The sequence below is a fragment of the Patagioenas fasciata genome, chromosome 3 (assembly GCF_037038585.1).
Source record: "Patagioenas fasciata isolate bPatFas1 chromosome 3, bPatFas1.hap1, whole genome shotgun sequence".
Classification (NCBI taxonomy): Eukaryota; Metazoa; Chordata; class Aves; order Columbiformes; family Columbidae; genus Patagioenas; species Patagioenas fasciata.
This window is the reverse complement of record NC_092522.1, coordinates 33400255-33420836: the sequence shown is the minus strand read 5'-3', so window position 1 is coordinate 33420836 and position 20582 is coordinate 33400255. Positions and strand designations below refer to the sequence as shown.

At 38.6% G+C, this 20582-nt stretch overlaps 1 long non-coding RNA gene across 9 annotated transcripts in view; it reads right to left on the bottom strand.

Moving 5' to 3' along the window:
- LOC139827538 (uncharacterized) overlaps positions 1–20582 on the bottom strand; it is a 46371-nt gene that overhangs the window by 11857 nt on the left and 13932 nt on the right. For 2 of the 9 annotated variants that reach the window (XR_011738231.1, XR_011738223.1), the window contains 6 exons: positions 20431–20538; positions 13743–13854; positions 12341–12546; positions 11862–11982; positions 9287–9402; positions 8528–8669 (listed from right to left, as the gene is read on the bottom strand). This is a non-coding gene — a long non-coding RNA (uncharacterized lncRNA). The remainder of the gene's footprint in view (positions 1–8527; positions 8670–9286; positions 9403–11861; positions 11983–12340; positions 12547–13742; positions 13855–20430; positions 20539–20582) is intronic. The other 7 variants (XR_011738226.1, XR_011738229.1, XR_011738227.1 and 4 more) reach the window with 7 other exon arrangements.

The following is a 20582-nucleotide window of genomic DNA, read 5'->3' as shown; positions in this document are numbered from 1 at the left end:
TAGATTCTATAGGACAATCTGAGGAAAAAAATTCCTCGGTTCAGGCATTGTCTTACATATGGAAAGAAACAACCCTGTGATGATTCTGATTGAGTGGTTGATTGAATGATTACTTTATAATGATACTTTATATGCTGTGCTTGTTAATCTAACAACTTATTTACAATAGGCACTTATAGGTAATATTATAAACACATAATGCATCGAGAGTGATTGTGGTTTGTTGCCTAATGCAGAGAGGAATAGTGTACTGCCAAAATGGGTAGTTACGTATATTTTATCAGGCTACCATTTCATTAACCAGATGAGACTTGGCCACTGGACGTAAGAGCTCTCACTTATTACTCTAACTGTGGCACTCAGAAGAAAAAAGTTCATTGTAAGATAAAAAACACACCTCCTTAAATCTTGGCTCTCTTGCATATATTAATTTATACACCATCACATTTTTGTTACCAGAGGTATATCTTCTCTGATAATGGTGATAACAGGAGCCAGTTAGGACTAGCAAAGCTATTTTGCTTGAGATATTACCACTTCCATTTAAGAATAATCCTACTAGCATGATTCTGTAGTATTTACAATTTTATAAGTACCGATTATATTTTCAAAGTCAAAGTGGGATAAAATTAGTGCATTGTAACCCGTTGTTGCTTTCTATAGTAGTCAGCCTTACATATTGAACAATGCCATATGAATGTAATTTTGAGAGGTAAGAGCTTGAGTCTTTAAAAAAAAACACTTACATGGGTAGTATGAGCTCTTGCTGAGGATCTTCACCACATGAATATTGTGCATACAGACTAGTTAATAAAGAAAAACGGAGTTCTGTGGATACACAGGGGCATGTAGGTGGAATTGTGGCAAATGAGTGTTTTTTTCACCACTGAAGTCCATTCAGCAGCCAAGAAAACCATACTTTATCATACCATTTGCACACTCTACTTCTTCTCAAGGAATAATATCTGTATATTTAATTTACAAATGTGAATAGGCGAGTACTTTCGGCCACTGGCAATGAATGGGATTTGGGAAAAGAGGTTTCTGCAAGGTTTGCAGGTCCATCTGGGAAAGATGGATGACTTTCAGCAGTAAAGATTTTCTAACAAATGACATTCCAAAACAGGGTCTCATAAAGTGCTCCTAGCTAATGTCAATAATTCCCTCCTTGCCAGTTTAAATATTCTTCTGAGTCTCTCATGCTCTCGCTGGTACAGTACACTGGCAAAATTAGCAAGCTAATGTCACCACACTTTGTAGATAAATACATGTGTAAAGTATCAGGCATAAGGAGGAGATTACAGAACACATATTTCTAAGTACCACTTACAAATACAACACATGTAGCTCATGGAAATGTTGACATCATCTAAAGAGGAAAGCAAGACTTGCAACCACAGTGGATTATATCATTAGCCAAATGGGAAAGTAATGATTTCTTACAGCTGCCAGAGTCTGTCTCTGTCCTGGAGCTCCTGTTTTCTTGAAGAAAAATATATCACTAAATCAAGATAAACATAATGACTGTGAAAGTTCCACAGAACATATGTGACATACACATCTCATACATAAGATTTTTGCAGGTTCATGCATTTAAAGGAGCCTTGTCCTTGCCTGAGAAAGATACGTCATTAAGTATGGGAAAGAGGGTGAGTAGTATGGATGAAAACACAGGGGATTTCCAGAATGCACAGCACTGAGACTGAGGGTATGAGCCAGTGGGTTTTCTGTAGTGCTACACAGAGGCTTTGGCTGGGATTCAGAGCCCACAGAGGCGGTGCTACACACAGCTCAAGGCAGTGCATCCCTGACCCAGGGGACTTACAGTCAAATTATTCAGGCAACACACAGGCCAACTACAACCCCAAGGTATTTCCAGAGGTCATTGCTGCAGTACATATAGCTTTTGAAGAACGGGCTGAAGAATTAGAGAGCCTTACAAATAGGCCCACCAGGTGTTATTTGTGTTAAAAACAAATAGTGATGTCCATATAGGCTAATAACCAGGAATGGGGTGCAGGCTAGCGACAGCTAGGAGGCAAGGCAGCTTCTTGGTAGACCTGAAGGTGAGAGTAATGGAAAGGCATAAGAGAGGAGAAGCAAGCAAGACTGACTCCTTAGACTAATGGGCATGATTAGGGCTGTTTTTCTGTCTGTATCAAGGAGAGATGATGTAAGTTTAAGGGCAAGAAAGACCATATTTCCTTGTTTTAGTACAAAAACAAAGATGAGTTTGGCCCCTATCTTGGAGGGAAAAAATGGCAGGTTAATTGGTCTAAAATCACAGGGATGATGACAATGTTGGTCATTGTAACCAAAACCAGGAGTCAAAGTAGAGTCAGAGTACAGAAGAGAAGAGCCCACTTCTGGCCACGTTAAGTCAAAGCCGAAGATAAAACGTCTTCAAAAGGGATTGTCATCCCTATTGAGGCAGATAAACTGAAATGTGGCAATGATTGAAGAAAATATATCAGGAATAGAAATATAAATTTGTGATTTTCTAGCATAAAAATATTTCAAACAGAAATGTCTGCAATTTTTTCTCCAGGTTCAGTTTGATTATTTTTTTCCTCGAGGTAAAAGGACTGTTTTTTGCCTAAAGCTGTTAACAAGAAGAGGTGCTTGTCACAGAGGGGAATGTAGAAAGTAAGAGGTCAGAAAGGAGTAGTGCTTTGTGGGAAAAGGGTAAAGGATGTAACCTTTGTAGGGATTAGGAGAGCTGATCCAGGGTTTGCTAAAGGCAGAGGAGAAAAAAAGCCAACCAGTTGTTTTGCTGCATGTCTTTGCAGTTGAGTCAGGTCAAAGAGATAGAGAAGGAAAGGCATCCATAGGGGAGGGAGCAGCTGTACAAGTGGCACCTGGGGAGGTGACTGGATGTGCATGACAAATATCAGAAAAGGAGATGGGAGATGTGAGTATCAGTGACACTCTTCTAAGTTGCATCTTCAGTGTGTGCAAAGTACTTGGAAAAGAAACGTGGGAAGACTGAAGGCTGAGTCTGAACGCCTGATGGAGAAGAAGAGCTGATGCAGTTGGGGGCATGGAGCAAGATTAAGAGAAGAAGGTAGCAGGGAGGTTATAGTAACAGCAAAAGGGTGCAGTGATTGAGCAGGATGAGGTGAGAATCCATGATGGGACAAGGTGGCAGATACACTAGCCCGCAAGAACACCATGTTGGCACTTGTACCCTATGGTATATTAAGCCCAGCATGTGTGCATCACTAGTGCAAAAAACATGACACGAGGGTTTTAATCAGACCTGGATGACAGCAACAAGTGATATTTGTGACAAAGAAGATTTAGTCACCCAGAGCTCTGGGAGCAGTATTCTGCAAGATTTTAAGTACAACAGAGGTCTGTAAAAACTATTGAGGATCTTCCACAAAATGCTCATTACCTTGACATTTAAGACCCAAAATCAAGGTCCGAGGACAGTCTCTTTGTACAGCTTCACTCACGAGCTTGCAGGACTAGCATCCAATTCACTGTCTCTTGGACAACATCAGATGGGAAACAGGGGAGCAAAACTATGATTCCTTGTTCTACGCTTTCTCTTCCAGACTTTTCCTTCATGTCCTCTGTAGCTATTACTGAAGACCTCTTCAAAAGTAGTAAACAGTCTCTGCCTTCACTGGGCACTCAACAGTCCTGGAAGTGAGTATTTTGTTTTTCTTGTCTCATTTTGTGTTAGAACTTGAAGTTTCCCAGTTCACTGTTTCTGTCTAACTTCTAGCAGGCAAAGAGGAAAATGACCTAGAATCTCGGAGGTCTGTTATTAACTGGAGGTACTCCAGTCCGTACTTCTTATCAGGCAGAACAATACAATTTCTTTTGTCAGTATATTTCTTAAACCCCAAATGAGCCACATAAAAAAAACTGATTTTTTTTTTCCTTTAAGGTGGACGACGTTTTGTATCCACTTCATTTGAAATGCTTTTTTGGCTAATAGTGGAACAATGCTTCCATAGAAAAAAATTGTGTACTTTGAGTCTGACTCACAATCAAAATCTTATACTTTTCTTCCTAAAATGGATGGTCACAGACAGGAACACAGTTGAGATGTTCTCATAAAAATGGAAGGTGCAGCACAGAGCTGTTATGACAGCAACTTAACCCTTTTACCCTTTAACTTAAAGGCTCACTGAAAATATATTTTGACTCAAATAATTTGACAGATGTAGGCAGAAATGTTTAATACAGAGAAAATTTGGATTGATGCAAAGACATATTTCTGAATTTATACCTATATTTAACCTCGTCTAAATACAGACCTCTGTGTTTAGTAACTATCCATGAATTTCCCAAAGGTTCTCAGTCCTTTTGTAAAATTGTAAACACCAAATTGCAGAAACAAAATTCCTAGATACACTGTAGGTGTAGCCAAATCAACTTTGGGGTTGATTTGGGACATGCCATCTATAAAATACTTTCTATCTCCTGCAGGATCCAATACAAAAAAACCCCAACATATGAAAGTGATCTCCTCTTTGGTGTTTGGAAACTTCTTGCAAACACCACTGTAATCTGCATAAAACCTTTTCATCATCACACTGTAGCATTAAATGGAAAATATCTATTTTCATCTCTTGACATGTAGAGCTACATCAGTCTATAAAAGCAACTAAATTATTTGGAAGCCCAAACCACATTTAAAAAAAAGGCAGGTGAAGATGCAGCTTATTTGTCAGCAAGCCAGACCTGACGTATCTCTGTATGGCCTTTCAAAATAGTGCAATGGTGAGAGTGGCAGGATACCACGTTTGATGTTTTTTTCAGCTGCAGTTATATGAAGCTTTCCAGTGCTACCAGCAGTGCGGCAGCTGGAATGGTCTGCAGCGTGCAGGTGAAGTGCTCAGATGTGTACTGAATGCAACTCATATGTGCAGTTTCTCATGCCTGAGCCATCATGTGCAAATGATTGGTCTCCCTGCAACCAAGTATATAGAGATATATTTTCCTTCTATATGATGGAGAAATTGGTACTTTGGGGCTCCTTGGCATGTAAAACAGCTATAGTTTATCTTGGATGAATAAAACTGAAAAATTCTCAGATTGTTCTCATTATTCAGGAGAAGTTTTAGGCCAATGATAAAACCACAGTGTAAGTTAGTTTCCTTTTTCCTTTTCCTTTTTCCTTTTCCTTTTACTTTTCTTTTTCCTTCTCCTTCTCCTTCTCCTTCTCCTTCTCCTTCTCCTTCTCCTTCTCCTTCTCCTTCTCCTTCTCCTTCTCCTTCTCCTCTTTCTCTTTCTCTTTTTCTTTCTCTTTCTTTTAATTATTTTACTGGCCATGATTATTTATAATTAGGACAAAATTCGGCTAAGAAAAATGAATTTAAATTCTGACTTCCCACAGCCTTATGAAAAATGCTTTGCTTTTACTGTGACATATAAGGTTAACAGAAAATCAACAAAGAGAAACTGAAGAGCATGTGATAAGTGACAAGTATTAACATGGTAAATTGTGTATTAAAATCACTATGAGTTTTAGAAAATATTTCCTCTAGAAAAACAAACCATCACATAAGAAAAGGTTAACTGACAAAACAAGACTGAATAAAATGTGCGATTTCTACATGTGGAATTTGAATATGTTTTACAAATATATCAATTGAAACCATCACTACTATCTAATATGTATCCAGGAATGATGCTATGGGAGTTCTGCCTACCTCTAGTTTTTGTTAGTAAAATCTAATATTGCCCATAGGCAATATATATTTCAAAGTATGTCAATTATACTTAAGACACATTAATGCATTTTTAGAGTAATTTCTGTGTCAGTGAAATTATTGCCTGCCCACCTCCCACCCCCACCCCCCACTTTACACCCTCCTTGTTGTCACATAGAACTATAACAAGTGTTTACATGGAAAAGTAATATTAGGAAACATTAAAGATGATTTATCAGCTGGAAATAGGAAAGACAGCCAAGAGCAGGCGATGAACTCTTCAGAACCACTGCATTAAGCTGAGACAGAAAAGGCTGTTCCATTATTTCAGCTGACCTGAAATATGTAATCAATTGGGACCAACTCCCATTCTCATTCACTCTAGCCTAATTACATATTATTTAAATAGCATTACTCTCGATTTCTACTTACGCAAGTGATCTTCAGAATCTGGCTTTTATTTGGCCCCGCAGAAAACATGATAAAAGAACCTCGTAGAGACCACAGCTTTCTAAAGGTCCAGGTATGCACTGCTCATTCCCTTTCAGAGGTAAGGTCTCAACTTACAGGTTTCACTGTTTGCAAACAGAGCAATCTGTTTTTCAGCAGAGTTGCTCACTCAAACAGGTAGGCTTTAGAGCTAAAAGGTAAAATAAAACAAACCCTTAAATCTCCAGCATTTAAAAAATCAGCCCAGGGACCAGTAAACAAACTGTGCAAGTTGTTCAGGGCTGATTTAATACGCTCAAGGAAAAGATGCTGCTTAACAAGTAGTCTGCCAAATCTTGTATCAGCTGCAGTTTCCAGATAGAAGTAAAGCGCAGTCCCATGTCGAGCACATTATGGCATCTAATCTGGCAGTCACAATAGGTGACTGATGCAAGATTCTCTCCTGGCAGAAAAAGTATTTGACACAGAAGGTTACTTAGCAACATTTAGACATAGGGCTAAAATGACAAAAGGATGGAAGTTTAATAAGGGAATATAAAAGGACGAAAATTCAAGACTGACCACAATAATAGAACCAAGTGCAAGTGGTGTCTTTCCACATAGTTGAGACCCCTACAGGGGATTTACTCATGGGGAGGATAGCCCAAATCTCTTCTTTGGACTCCAGCTGAATTTGGTCAGCAGTGGCTGTGATGGGAACCAGCCACACCTCCCTTCAGCCCAGCTATCCCAGTGAGTCATCTCCATCAATCTTTCCATCCACTTTCAGGTCATCCCTTTAGGTCGGTGGCAAAGGCAACCGATGCTGTCTCTACACCACGACTAAATCCCATATCTCTAATAGATTTTCCTTTCCTGAGAGTCTGCTGGTTAGGCTTATCCCAGTGCTCAACCCACCACCTTCCTTGTCTGCAACCCGTGGCTCAGCAATGCATGCAAATGTTCACTCACATAGTGATTATCCATGGGAAAGGAGACAGTATCAAAGAGAATATCTTTTAATAATTCCTTTTGTCAAAAATGAAATTCAGGGATTCCTCTGCTATGTTTTGTGGCAAATCTCATGAGCAAAGAGTTCCCCTAATGCTCTGGTATTCACTGGGCCCAGTCTGATCTCAGTTACAAGGATGCCACAAGACCGTAACGCCATTAAAATCAATTATTTAAAAAGGAAAGAAAACACAAATCTGGTTGGTCATGGACTCTTTTGCGCTGTATGTTGTGCAGCAATCACAATAGGTTACATTGCTTAATGTTCACTCATCTTTTTGGTAGAAAAATCCAAAACGACCCCCCAAAAGCTAACAAAAGTGTCACCTAAAGAAAATATTTTTGAAAGGCTACAAGAAATAAACAGACCTACTCTCAGGGTTGATGCTCGGTTAGAAAGCTTAGAGCTGGCGAGGGATGTTGCATCTCTTACTAATGCATGTTTCCCACATGGAAACCAAATTTTACATGCAAACTTTTGAATGTACCTTCAACAGTTTAAATAGTCAGTTTAAAAATCTGCTTTGCTTACATGATGTGTTTGAACAATCACAATGAAAAAATTCCTTTCACTTGAATAAGCAGCTGATCATTTTTCTGAAGTAAATACAGAAGGAACTTGAACTCAAAAGGAGCTGTATGTGGTAATCAGCACATTACTCAGTGTAATGAGAAAATCATCTCTGTTTTCTAGAAGCATTAGATGATTGCATGATAGTGGTATTATACTTTATCAGCACTAATACATCAACTGTGTAAGTGTACTCTGGAACACAAAAGTTGTTTCTGTAAAAACATGGGCAGCGCCTGGCATTCCAGGCCTGTTTACACTCCCAAAATATCTCACGCATCAATTTGCCAGTCTCATTTTTCCGATGATGCAACTATTTATCTCACATGACTAGGTCTATAGAAAGGTCTCTGAAAGGGAGAGGTGGCCGTGCTGCCCGCGGGGCCAGCTCCCCACACCAGCACCCTCGTCACCACGACTCTGCCGAGCTTGCTGGACAAGCCCTGACTGAAAAGGTCTGGTTTACCTAGGGGACCGGCTCCTCCTCCTCCCCATTTTTATACTACTGTGGGGTTAATAGCTATGTCGTGTGGGGTCAGGGAAGACATCTGTGTCTCAGATAATATGCTTACGGTGATTACCACACATAATTGACTGACCTTCCCTCATTCTTTTCCTGCTGCAGGCCATGGCTGATAGGGTGAGATGCTCTAGAGGAGTTTATTTTCCATCACACACTATTGTGCTGCTGAGCAAATATTTTAGCAGGCTTTGAATGAATCACCTTTCAGGCTTTGGGTTTGACAGTTAAAATATGAAGGCTGTGACCAATCTAATAATATTAGATTTTAAATCAGCTTTGGGAGAAAACATGGGAAAATCCTACTTAAAATCCATTTATAGATACCTAATAAATCCTGTTCTGAGTGCTGAAGTCAACGTAAATTTTTGAAAATTCTTGTTCTTTCTTTTGCCCTCTCTGCAGGCTTCGTCTCCCCACCTCACTTGGAACATTTTAAACTCTTGAGTGGGTTTGTCTCAAGAAGTATCTGCAAGCAAGGGCACAACAAATAAATAAATATTTGTGCATTGCAAGAACCAAGCTTTCAAGCAGGAAATGCTGAGGTCTAATTTAAGACCCTTCCTTCAAGAGAGAACATTAGAAACCCTTTCTAGTTCATGGCTCCATGTGATAGGAACATATGACTGTACTGGACTATTCTGCATAAACATGTATTTCATTTTATAGTTGACATGAAATAAAAAAACAAAACAAAACCCAAAACAACACCTCACCATTCAACAGCAAAGTAATATTTTCCTCTCTATATATTAAAAAAAAATATTTTCAATGTATACTTACAAAAGGAATAGAATAACAGGATTTTTTTTAAGTACTGCTGTAGGAAAGCTTCATTCATCACATTAAGATTCTAACTTTCTAATACTGATTTGCTCTAACTCTGTTTTATCTATCTAGCAATTAGTCTATCAATCCGTACATAATATACTCCCACAGGAAGCAGTCTTTATATATACATATGTATCTCTCAGATTAGATTCTGAGTGATTAAAGCTTTGTACCAGGAATATTCATCAATTCAGGAAACAAGTCGATACATAAAGTTGTCTGTACACACACACACACACACGCATGCACACCTACCTTCTCCCTCCTTTTAAAATCCTTTTGTCACATGAAAAATAATCTTTACCACACACCACCAGTAACTATTTATGGCTTGTACTCAGAGTTTCAAACTGCAGCAATTTCAGTGGGACCTAATGGGCGGAATGATATGATACATTGAACAAATACATCTGTTCTTACTGTTGCGGCTGAAAGCTAACATTTGTGCAAATGAATGTTCCAGCACTACAGCCAAAGAGTGTTTCCAACCCCAGTAGTTCCTCCACTTTAATTTGTCCAACAACATAATCTACATTCCTAGCTGACATTTATAGAAATCCATTTGGAATTGCCATCATCTTTCAAACATTTAATATAATTCATCCTCCCCTCAAAATGTAGGAACTGCTTAATAAGGAAAAATATACATATTCTAAATGTATGGGTGATCTTTAGACAAATCTCAGCATCACTTCATAATTATATACTACAAGTTTTAATTAACTAAAGCTCTGAAAATCATAATGCCTTATTAAAATGCAATTAATCCTTTGATTAAAAAACAAAAAGCACAAGTATTTACAACAAAAACACAAGTAGAATAATTACAAATATCATGTACCCATTTCTTTTATTTGGGTGTCACTTATGATGTCTCACGTTCCCTTCATTAATTCAAATACACACATTATCTCAAATCCACAGCAGACTGAGTGACAGTGGCCACCAAACACACAGCACTATATCCTATTGATTTCTGCAAATCCTGAACAATGCCATTTGCATGCTTGTTTCTGTAATAATAAAGATATGCCATTCAGAATTAAAGCACCGGCCAGACTAGTGGCAACTAATTGTGTTGTGTGTAATGAGTGCAATTTCAATTTGATATAACCCTCAGCTTTTCTTACAGCACTCGCTAAGTACTTTCAAGTCTTTGTGGGGAAATAATTGATTTTTTTGTGCTGTGGGCACAAGAAAATTATTATGATCTTTTGAATAATGCCAAAGAAAGGACCATGAATGATTTAAATTGGTATATGAAGAAGGCTTCACTGTGGATTGCAGTTTGACTGACATCCTACTAATGTAGTATCTAGATTAGCAATTTTTAAGGAGGCAGCTAATATAAAACTGGTAAAACGGAAAACATTGCTAACAGGGATTTTGCATTTGTTATTCAGTGAGGAATAACAATATGGGGATTTAAGGCACGTCAGACAAACACTATACTATTACATAATTGCCCTTGCTCTTTTCTTTTATGGCACATGTATTGAAGGGTATGTTTCAATTGATAAATTACACATTTTAAATATGTAGATACAATGGTACAGTACTAGGTTATCACAGCAGCTAAAGTCCATTGGACATGTCGGTCTGTAACCACCACCTACAAAACCTTTTGTTTTGCCTGATTGTGACAGGAAGGTTAGTAAACTTCCAAAAATTACTCTCCCGAAGAACTGAGATAATTGTCTATCCTTTCAAAGGAAGGAAATCTTTTCCTAAACTGCTGCCCATACCAGAGCACCATCCTGCCATTTTATCCCCTGCACTCTAAGTTTTATTTAAGCATGGAAAGACAGAAACAGGTCACAGCCATCTATAGCAGCACCCCAAGCCAAATTCAACCCAAGATCCTCCTGTACATAACTAATTGTAGATTGCTTCAATCTGAAATCAATCTCCCTTTCTCCTTCTTTTTTCGTCTTAAATGACAAATACATTTTATGTAGCAAAAGTCCTGAATAAATAAGGACATTATCCACATTCCACCTTAAAATGCATACCTTCCAAATCTTATTCTTCAGAGGAGGGAATGTTGTTAATTTAGTTGGTCATAACTAAATAGTTTCTAATCTGGAGCAGGAGTCTGCTGAGAATATTGGACAGTTTAAAGGTTAATCACCATCGCCTGGTTACACAAGTGAGGCAGAACTAATTCCTCCAAAGGCAAATGGCTTGCAGTTTTATCAGCAGTGCAGATTAGAAGTGTTAATATACAGAATAGAATGGATGCTCAAGGGCCAGTTTTCCCTTATCGGCAAACTTTGCAACAGAACTCAGCTACTGCACAACCTCTGCACTTTCTATAATAAGGCCCCTCATTTTGCCTCTCGAGCAGAACTATCAAACAATCCTCCCCAAACCACTGCCACCAAAATCAGGGTATTACAGACCACAGCTAATTGGAAGATCACTATAATGAAGTAAAAGATAAAATACTTTGGCTGCTGGCCTAAAATGTGGATCAGCACAACATAGGAAGCTATCTGGCTATGTCACATTCTGAGAGATTTACATAAACAATAAACTCAAACCAACTGCCCCCAAAAATACGTCTTTGTTTACAGTAAATGCAACCTAAAGTACTGGTTATAAAAAGTAGGGGGATTTACATATTCAGTATTATTATTAACAGAGCAGACTGCTGCCACTACACCAGACACATGTTACTTGATGTGTGTATTTTAATTGTATGCTCTGCAAGAAGAAAAAAAGGTATGATATGTAAGTACACATGTTGTAAAATATTTACATATTTATGGTGCTCAACACACTAGAATATATTTACCACCGCAGCACATCACAGCACACAGGCTCTTACTTGACTTTCCCAAGGCTGTTCAATGCTGCAGGTGTTTTCATCAGAAAAAGAAAGCAAAGGGGAAGATCCATCAGTGTCACATGCTATTTCCCAAATAAAACATGCTGACAGAAAATCCTACCTAAAAAGACAAGAAAAAGAAAAGGTACTTTGTGTAAATGCATCAAGGAGAAAAACGGGCAATTCTGTTCAACAAATAGGAAGAACAGTCAGTTCAGAGAAAAGTCATATAAAATAATACAGTAATCATCTTTGTGTAAGAAACCCAGGGATAACGAGCCTACATTTTACAAACACTGGGCGTGATCCTGCTGAATGAGTGGGGACTTCTGCCACTGACAGCTATCTGTGGGCTGCAGGGAGGCTCCATAGGTTCTCTTGGAGCTCCAGGGAAATTATCCAGGCTGTCCTCTCTGCACCCCTCCAGAGTCACCAGTGCATTCAGTCTTTGCCCCATCCATCCTGTTACTCTGCCTCACCTGGGCTCCAATGGAGGAAAGTGTTTCTCTTCATATCTAAGTTCAGTTCAGTTCAGGAGGAGGAAGGGGATGTTCTCCTAGATTAAAGGGTTGATAGTTTTAATGTGAGACATGTAGCTCTTCAACCAACCATAGAAAATCTGATTCCTTCTGATAATATCACAGAGGAAGAAGGTTTTCATAGCGAAACAACTTTTCCTTGGCCCCTAGAAGATATGCACCACGTACCTCTGTCATGCTTTGCCAGGGAAGCAGCAAAAGGAACACAGAAAAGATGTAGAAAACAAACCAGTCTTAAATATTACTTACTACAATAAATATGTTTGAAACTGGAATTGGAGAACTACAAAACCTTTCTTGCTAACAACAGAAAACACTGCCTCCCACATATATACATTTTGATTTTCTTTAAGAATAATTTATGTACATACATGAAAGTATAACTCCAAACACATTAGGTCTAACCCACATAGAATGGAGAAATTGGCTTTTGAGAAGGATTTGTGGCCAGGCAGAGAGTGTCTCTCACTGTTTCCAAATTTAAAAATACACCTATCTAGACTCAGGTTCAGTCATCACTGACTGTCATGAGAGCAAATATACTCTCAAATCCTCACAGTTTAAAATGTAAAAATGCCTTGTTGTCATCATACCCTGTTGGCATCTCTCCCCTCTTCCCAAAGCCTGGGTATCCTTGAGCTTTATGGCATCACCTGAGTGCCTATAGCTCTCCAGAGACTATAAGATGAAAGTTTCACCAGCCAAGGAGCCATCTATCAAAGTTGACACACTCCTGGTCCCTCAAGGTGCATCAGCTCATCTTCACTGAATCACACAAAAAGGGAGATGGTTTCTACAGCAAGGATAATAACTATTTAAGGGGAAAACCACAGTAAAAAACTCTTTTGAAGTAATAGAGTGGAGACATTGCAGGCTGCTCATAAAACCAGCCCTCACGAACAAACCACAGCTGAAGTTTGGCTTTGGTCTCATGGTGTAACTGGATGTAGATGCATTGCAGAGATCTAATCATGAGAAGAAATTGAATACAGTTTCATCACCAAGTAGATTAGATAAAAACATTCATAGCTACTGCCGTGGGCATAGGCAGAAACCATTAAGGACTCTGAAGGACTTGCAGATCGAGAATGTTGATACTAAAAGCTTGAAAAATATCATTAAAAGTGAAGAGTTAAGACTAGCATTGACAATCCCCTTCCCTCATGTGGGTGTCACCCCATCAGAAGATTTTACGAACTCCTGAGGGGTGCCAGCACCCTCTTACAGGCTGGTTTAAAAATTCCTCCAGCTTGTTTGACACTTTGTTTAGGTAAAAAAGACATTTACCATCGCTGCAAAAAATGACTCTACTTCCCCCAGAAATAAAGATTATAGACCTCACCTTGACTGAAATATCTTATTAAAACTTCTCATTGGAAAAATAGTCAGCTGTGTGATCAGATGGTGTCTGTGAGCATCCGTAAGTTATCAGGCACCAGGAGCAACCTGTTGAGCTAATGGGACATCCTTTGAGAAACACACCAAAGCTACTAATAGGTAACAGAACATCTGCCACCCTACACAATCCACACATACGCTCATAATCAAAACCCCGTGACATGTTAGAGAAAACATGCAGATGTTCGAGAAGCATTCAATTGTGATTACTTTAAAGTGCTCCTCGCTACTCAAACACAGTGAAACCAACACAAATTCATAAATTTGGCAGTTTGGTTTCTACTGGAGCTTTTCAAACAAGCCTTCCTTTTCTTGTCTTTCCAATGCAAGGAATAAAACTAAAGATAACACAGAATAAAAACACAGGCTACAGAGGAAGGTATCTGTTGATCACATTCACCAGTATCTTCTTTCTCCTCATCTACGTTTGTGGACAACATTGCCTCATTTGTGGGTAGTGTTGCTGTTTATCAAGCACTAACATAGCTCTGGAGGGAATAATCATGTCCTGGCAGGAGGCTGTGCAAAATGACCCATTAGAGTTTTTCTGCCTTCAACATTTCCAACTACAGGATTCTTGGAAGCCAATATTTTGAACCTAGTGATTCAGAACAGCAGGAGATACGGCTGGTTACAGTAGGCACAGAAAAGAAAAGATTCGCTCTGTTTAGCCACATAGGTCCTTATACAAGCCATCAGAATATTCAAGTGCCTTTGTTGTCTGTGAGCACTTACAGTCAGGAAGATTTGTTGTATGTATCTTTGCATTTGGTTCATTTTGCGTAATTGCCTTATATGGGGAAATGCAAATGAGTGGCATGATCTCAGAAAGTTAATCTGTATAATTATAAACAATGGATAAATTTCACTAGAAAAAAAAATATGAAAGGGATGTGTTTGAAAAGTCAAGGAAGACAGATACAGAAACATTTTAATCTGGTCTGAGAGCAATCTAACTGGAATTTGCCACTGAACTGGTATATAATTTGACATCTGCCTACTTCCCTGCAACGCTGAAAAACGTTCATGGCCTTTTGTCGGTTATTCTCCTTTAATTCAGAAGTGCATAATTCAAAGGTAATCACCTATTTCTTTGCCTCCAGCACCTTGCCTGAACAGTTTGAGTATCTCCCCATTCAACCCACAGGCTACTCTTTTATCAACAGTTTATTAGTGTCCTACTCTTCCAAAACCCACTCTTCTTTTTTTTTTTTTTTTGTCTCAGATCACAATGCCTGCATAGATATTTTGAAGAAAAACATGGTAATATTTTGAACATACATAGCCTTACTTCTTCTCATCATACACCTGTAAATCACCAGATTTGTTCTGGAACTATTGCATTAATGAAGTAATGAAGATACAGAGAAAGTGTTATTCTTGAATACCAAATGCCACTAACGACTTTTTGCCACAAAATCTAGGTGCCCAACTCCCATTTGGCATCAGTTAGTAGACACTGCAATTTTGCATAGCCTCAAGGGGAGACTGGGCAAGACCACAGAACAGAAATGTATAAGAGGGCTTTTCAACACTTTGGAACTACACCCATTTCAGGAAATTCTTCAGCTGCAGGTAGCTGAGAGCTGGGAGAATACTTAGGGGGAGGCATCAGATATGCAAGACCGGTTCTCTACTCTTCCCTGCATACCCACTTATGGCTATTGTTGGAGTCAGGATATTGGGCTACACTGACCTTTGTTCTGAACCAGTGTGCCTCTTATGTTCTTATTATGTTCTTATGTTAAGCAGGAAAAGAATTTAGCCTCTGGATAACACCCAGTCATGCTTGAATTCAGCAGCAAAATTCCTTTTCTCTTTATTGTTTCAGATTTGGAAAAATACTTACAAAAAGAGAAAAAAAAAATTAAAAAAAAAAAAACGGTGAGCACCAGTATATGAACTTTTACTGGCACCAGACACAGAAGATTAATTTTGCTGTAATTAAGAAATATGCAGTATTTTTTTTTTCTACATGGATAGAGATTTTTTTCATCCTTAAAAACATGTTAGCCAACCTGTGCTACTGACTCCATTGAAATATACCATTATGAAGGCTTTTGAAACAGGTCTCTGCAACATTCTCCCCCCAAAAAAAGGATTCAAGAATTCCTTAAGTCTGAAGTACCAAGAGATTTTAGGCAGAATAATTATGTTCATGGCCTCACCACCTTCACCAGAATACACATGGTTTCTAAGGTCTTAAAATCCAGACTTTGGACTCATCCAGACATTGGCAATTCTGTTGCAATTCTTCCAGTGGTATCACTGGTTTATGATATTTCTTTGAATCACGTCATTTTATAATGACATGATACGAACGTTGTCTGTCCAGGTGGAGCTTCAGCCCCCTTCATCAGCAAAATCCTTTGGAGAAGTATACTGAGCTACAGAAATACTTCGAATCTCTCCTTGATTATCAGATTTGATTTTCTCGCCTGTGACAATTTCTGTTCCACAGACTATATACGGAAAAATAAGAATTTATGTATCTCTGGAAGTCATGATGCCAAACAGAAGAATAAAATAAAGGATCTACATTAACACTGTGAATAAAAACAGGGATACTTTGAAGACAATAATAACTTGCATCAAGGGGTCGGGATGCCTTATAGAAGGGTTTAAAAACATACAGAAAGAGGGTGACAGGAACTACACAGATCTAATTGCAAGACTGGGATTTTTGGGTCATAAGTTTCCAATCATATGTTAAAATGGACATGCAGATGTTGTCTTTTACCAGAAACACATCGGGAATTTTATTTCCTCTACACATCACAGTTTGAAGCTGTAAGGTAATCATGCACAGTTGCTTATTTAGGTGGAACTGTACAAGCTGAAGTGAAATCAGACAAAACAATATGTAACAGCAGCAAACCAGAAGAGTCTTAATTCTAAGTGGTTCTGAGCTTGGCATAGGAATAAGGAAATTAGAACATGATGAATATTAATATTTAGATTGCCTGTGCATCAAGACGTAAAACATCTTGGAAAAGCTACCTCTGCTGTGCATATCAACCTTTTATTCTTTGATGTTTTAAGTTATACAAACAGTAGTCAGATAAAAATATACACACAGAGCTCTAAAAGCTACACTATTTCACAACGTTACATCTAGTGAGGGATTCATTTTTTTTTTTTTTTTTACCAACACTGTTCTGGTGCACAATTTCTTCATGCCTCATTTGCTATAAAAATATTGGTCAATGAACAATGAATAACTAGACATTTTTCATTGTATAACCAAGAGTGATCTGTCTTTTTAGGTTTGTTTTCATTTCTCATGTATCTTAACTTTCATAATGCCTGCTTACTTCTATAGTCAATTTATTTACTGAATTGTATTTGCATAATTATTTATTCATACTTTAGTCACTAGAAAGCCAGAAGTTTACTACAGTAAATTTGAGAGGAAATTTTCACGGAAACTTTAAACACGAATGAATCTAATGTGCTCTGTTACAAGACAAGTCTAACTTCAAGCATCAGAAAGACCGCTCTTCTTTTCACATTTACTTAGAGCACCTATAGAACTGGAGATGTAAACGCATGAGATGGTGGCGGAGACTAAGTTTGTGTAAGTCCACTGTCTCTGTCAGCTCTTCTATGAGAGGCGTAATACAAAAATTAATGTTTATGTGAACAAATTCAACTGATTTACGGAAAACCCACAGACAAAATGCATACAAAAAAGGTACAAATCGGAACAGAGAGTTTTTATATTTTTTGAAAGAAACACAATGTTAAAAAAACCCTTATCCAGTTAAGTTATTCTGGTTAAGGTCATCCCATTAAAGAACTGCCCAAAGAGAACTATCAATATTGTGTGGCACTATAAATGAGGAAAAGAAATCAAAATGGGAATGACCTTTTTGCATGACAGAGAAGCTAGAGTGATACCAAATGTTGGCTGCTGACGAAGTCAGCAGGTAAGGCCTACTAGTGGGTTAAATGTCTGGAGGGAGGAGGTGGCATTTGAAATCAAGAGGGATATGACAGCAATATTAAAATTATCTATTTCTTGGGAAAATGTAAAGAAAATTAGCTGATTCATTCACTAGGCATTCCTGGTGAATGTCACTAAGGTATCATTTGGAGCAATAGCTAGTTTTCTTTGCAGGACTTCTCACAGACATTGTAAAAACACCTGCCCCATGTTTCATATCTAACAGGCAACAGGGTGTCCAGTCCTGGGCCCCTCAATTCAAGAAGGACAGGGAACTGCTGGAGAGAGTCCAGGACAGAGCCACAAAGATGATGGAGTGGAGCATCTCCCCATATGAGGAAAGGCTGAGGAAGCTGGGGCTCTTTAGCTTGGAGGAGACTGAGGGGTGACCTCATTAATGTTTATAAATATGTAAATGGTGAATGTCAGGAGGATGGTGCCAGGCTCTTCTCGGTTACAACCAGTGATAGGACAAGGGGCGATGGGTACAAACTGGAACACAGGCGGTTCCACTGAAATATGAGAAGAAACTTCTTCTCAGTGAGGGTGCCAGAGCACTGGAACAGGCTGCCCAGGGGGGTTGTGGAGTCTCCTTCTCTGGAGACATTCAAAACCTGCCTGGACACATTCTTGTGTAACCTCATCTGGGTGTTCCTGCTGTGGTGGGGGGGGTTGGATTAGATGATCTTTTGAGGTCCCTTCCAATCCCTAACATCCTGTGATTCTGTGAAATACACAGTTTCTTTAGGTAATTCCCATGTCCACCCCCATTTCCATTCAGGTTGAAGAAGCAGAATACTTCACCTGGCACCTTGACAAGGGCTGCATATGCATAACAGCTCACTGGCTGAACTTCATGTAACTGAGGAAGAATTAAATGTTATGGTAGAGAACTAGAATTATGGCTTGGCTTGCTCCTTGTCAAAGAAGGAGAGCCCTTTGTTATTCGTGTGGCAGTCTGGCAATGTGATTAGGTTTTAACTTAGTGGAAAACTGGGAGTGACCAAAGGAAAGCTGAAAAACATCTTTGTAACCATTATTAAAATACAAGTTCCTGTTCCTAGCTCTGTGATGCAAGCTCTGCTCTCAAGCATGAACTTCTTTACTGTTGTGTACGCCATCAATTGTCTCTAGTTCAAAGTAGCCTACCCAGTCAGAAACTGAAATTATTGCATTGTGAGAGGTTTGCAAAACAGTTTGTCTCACTGGGAGCTATGTTGGCCACCAACTGGTTTCCTGATAGCATTTAAGGTTGTTGACTTGAAGCTGCGCTGGCAATTTATTGGTGGGGGAGGGAGTTGAGTGGGAGGTACCTTTCTTGCCCCATCAGCAAGAGTGGGGATAGCGCATGCTCAATCACATGTGAAAGGGTAACTTGGTGCTGCCCACACTGCCTCTCATCAACACAGTTACTGCATCCACCCTAAGAGCCCTAAATAGCATTTGGCTTGTGAAGAGACTGCCTCCCTCCTGTTTAAATGGAGCAGTGGTAATCAGTGAGGGTGCTTAACCTGAAGGAGGATATGAGATCAGGAACTTGAACTCAAAAAGTCTTTTCCTCTTGATGCAGATGTCTAGAGCCAATAAAAGACTCAAAGGAAATGAAAAATCCATTTTGCAGAGGTTTTAGAGGTCTCACATTATGAGAGGCTTTAAAATTCCAACCAAGAGCAAGATGCCCAAACATTTTTAAGATTTAGGGCGCAAAACAAAACAAAAAACAACAAACAATCAATCAAATAAAAACATCAAAACAAAAATAAACCAGAAGTTTTAAGTTTTACTTCCAGTTAGTTAAGAGGTTTCATTAAACATTAGCTTTTCATTTTTACATCAGGCTCCAGTGTGTAAGACAATGTTTAATGATATTCAAATGAAAAAAAGTTCAGAAAGAGGGAAGTGAAGAGGCTGTATTTTCAAAGACATCAAAACAAGATGTCTTGACAATGCCAGGGCATTTTAACAAAAAAATTTCTCCCAAGTTATGTTTCAAGGAATTTACAAGATTTCATAAAGCATTTTGTTTTTCACTAATTGTGTTTACTTTAGTAAATCAATACAAAGAATGGACAGAATGATGGAACAATGCATACTTATCAAGTAAAATGTTGGTTTATTTTAACCTATTCCATTATCAGAAGTCAGCCTATCTGTAGATAAGATAGCACTCAGTGGAATAAAGTGTGCCATAGAAAGTGGGAGGAGGGAACTGAAAAAAGTAGAACCTTATGATGAAACAGATGGACTGAAAACATTTGGCAAATGTCAGTGATTGGTTATCTATTTGATTATATAGCTGTTCAGGTTTCTCTAGTATGAAAAGCTGAATAGTTTGGCTAATATCTACCTGTCCATATTGAAATTAACATATAAGCATCAAAAAGCATTAGACTGAGATGAATGAATGAAAAAGCCAATGAAAAGAAAAAAAAAAAGAATCTTACTAAACTGACACAGTCAAAATAAGAAAGGTCCATCAGCCTTCATGTCCCCTTCCAGTGATTTGCACTTCACCCCTCCTTGCTATTTCTCTTTCTAGTTTCTTCTGCATAGCATGAGTACATTGGAGGAGCTGGGGATTCTCCCAGTAGGTAGGACCAGAGTTTTTCCACCAGCAGACCTAATACCTGCAAGCTATTAAGCATATGAAAGAGCAACTATGGGAGGACAGATAAACAAACCTGACCTGGAAACTGCACATTATTTCCATGGAAGTTTTGTTTCTCCCTAGTATCAGACATTGGGAGTAAGAGCTGTGGTGACTTCTTCGACACCAGGAAGAGTTCTTGAATTCCTGAGAACAGAAGTAAATACTCAAATCAAGCATCTAGCAAAAGA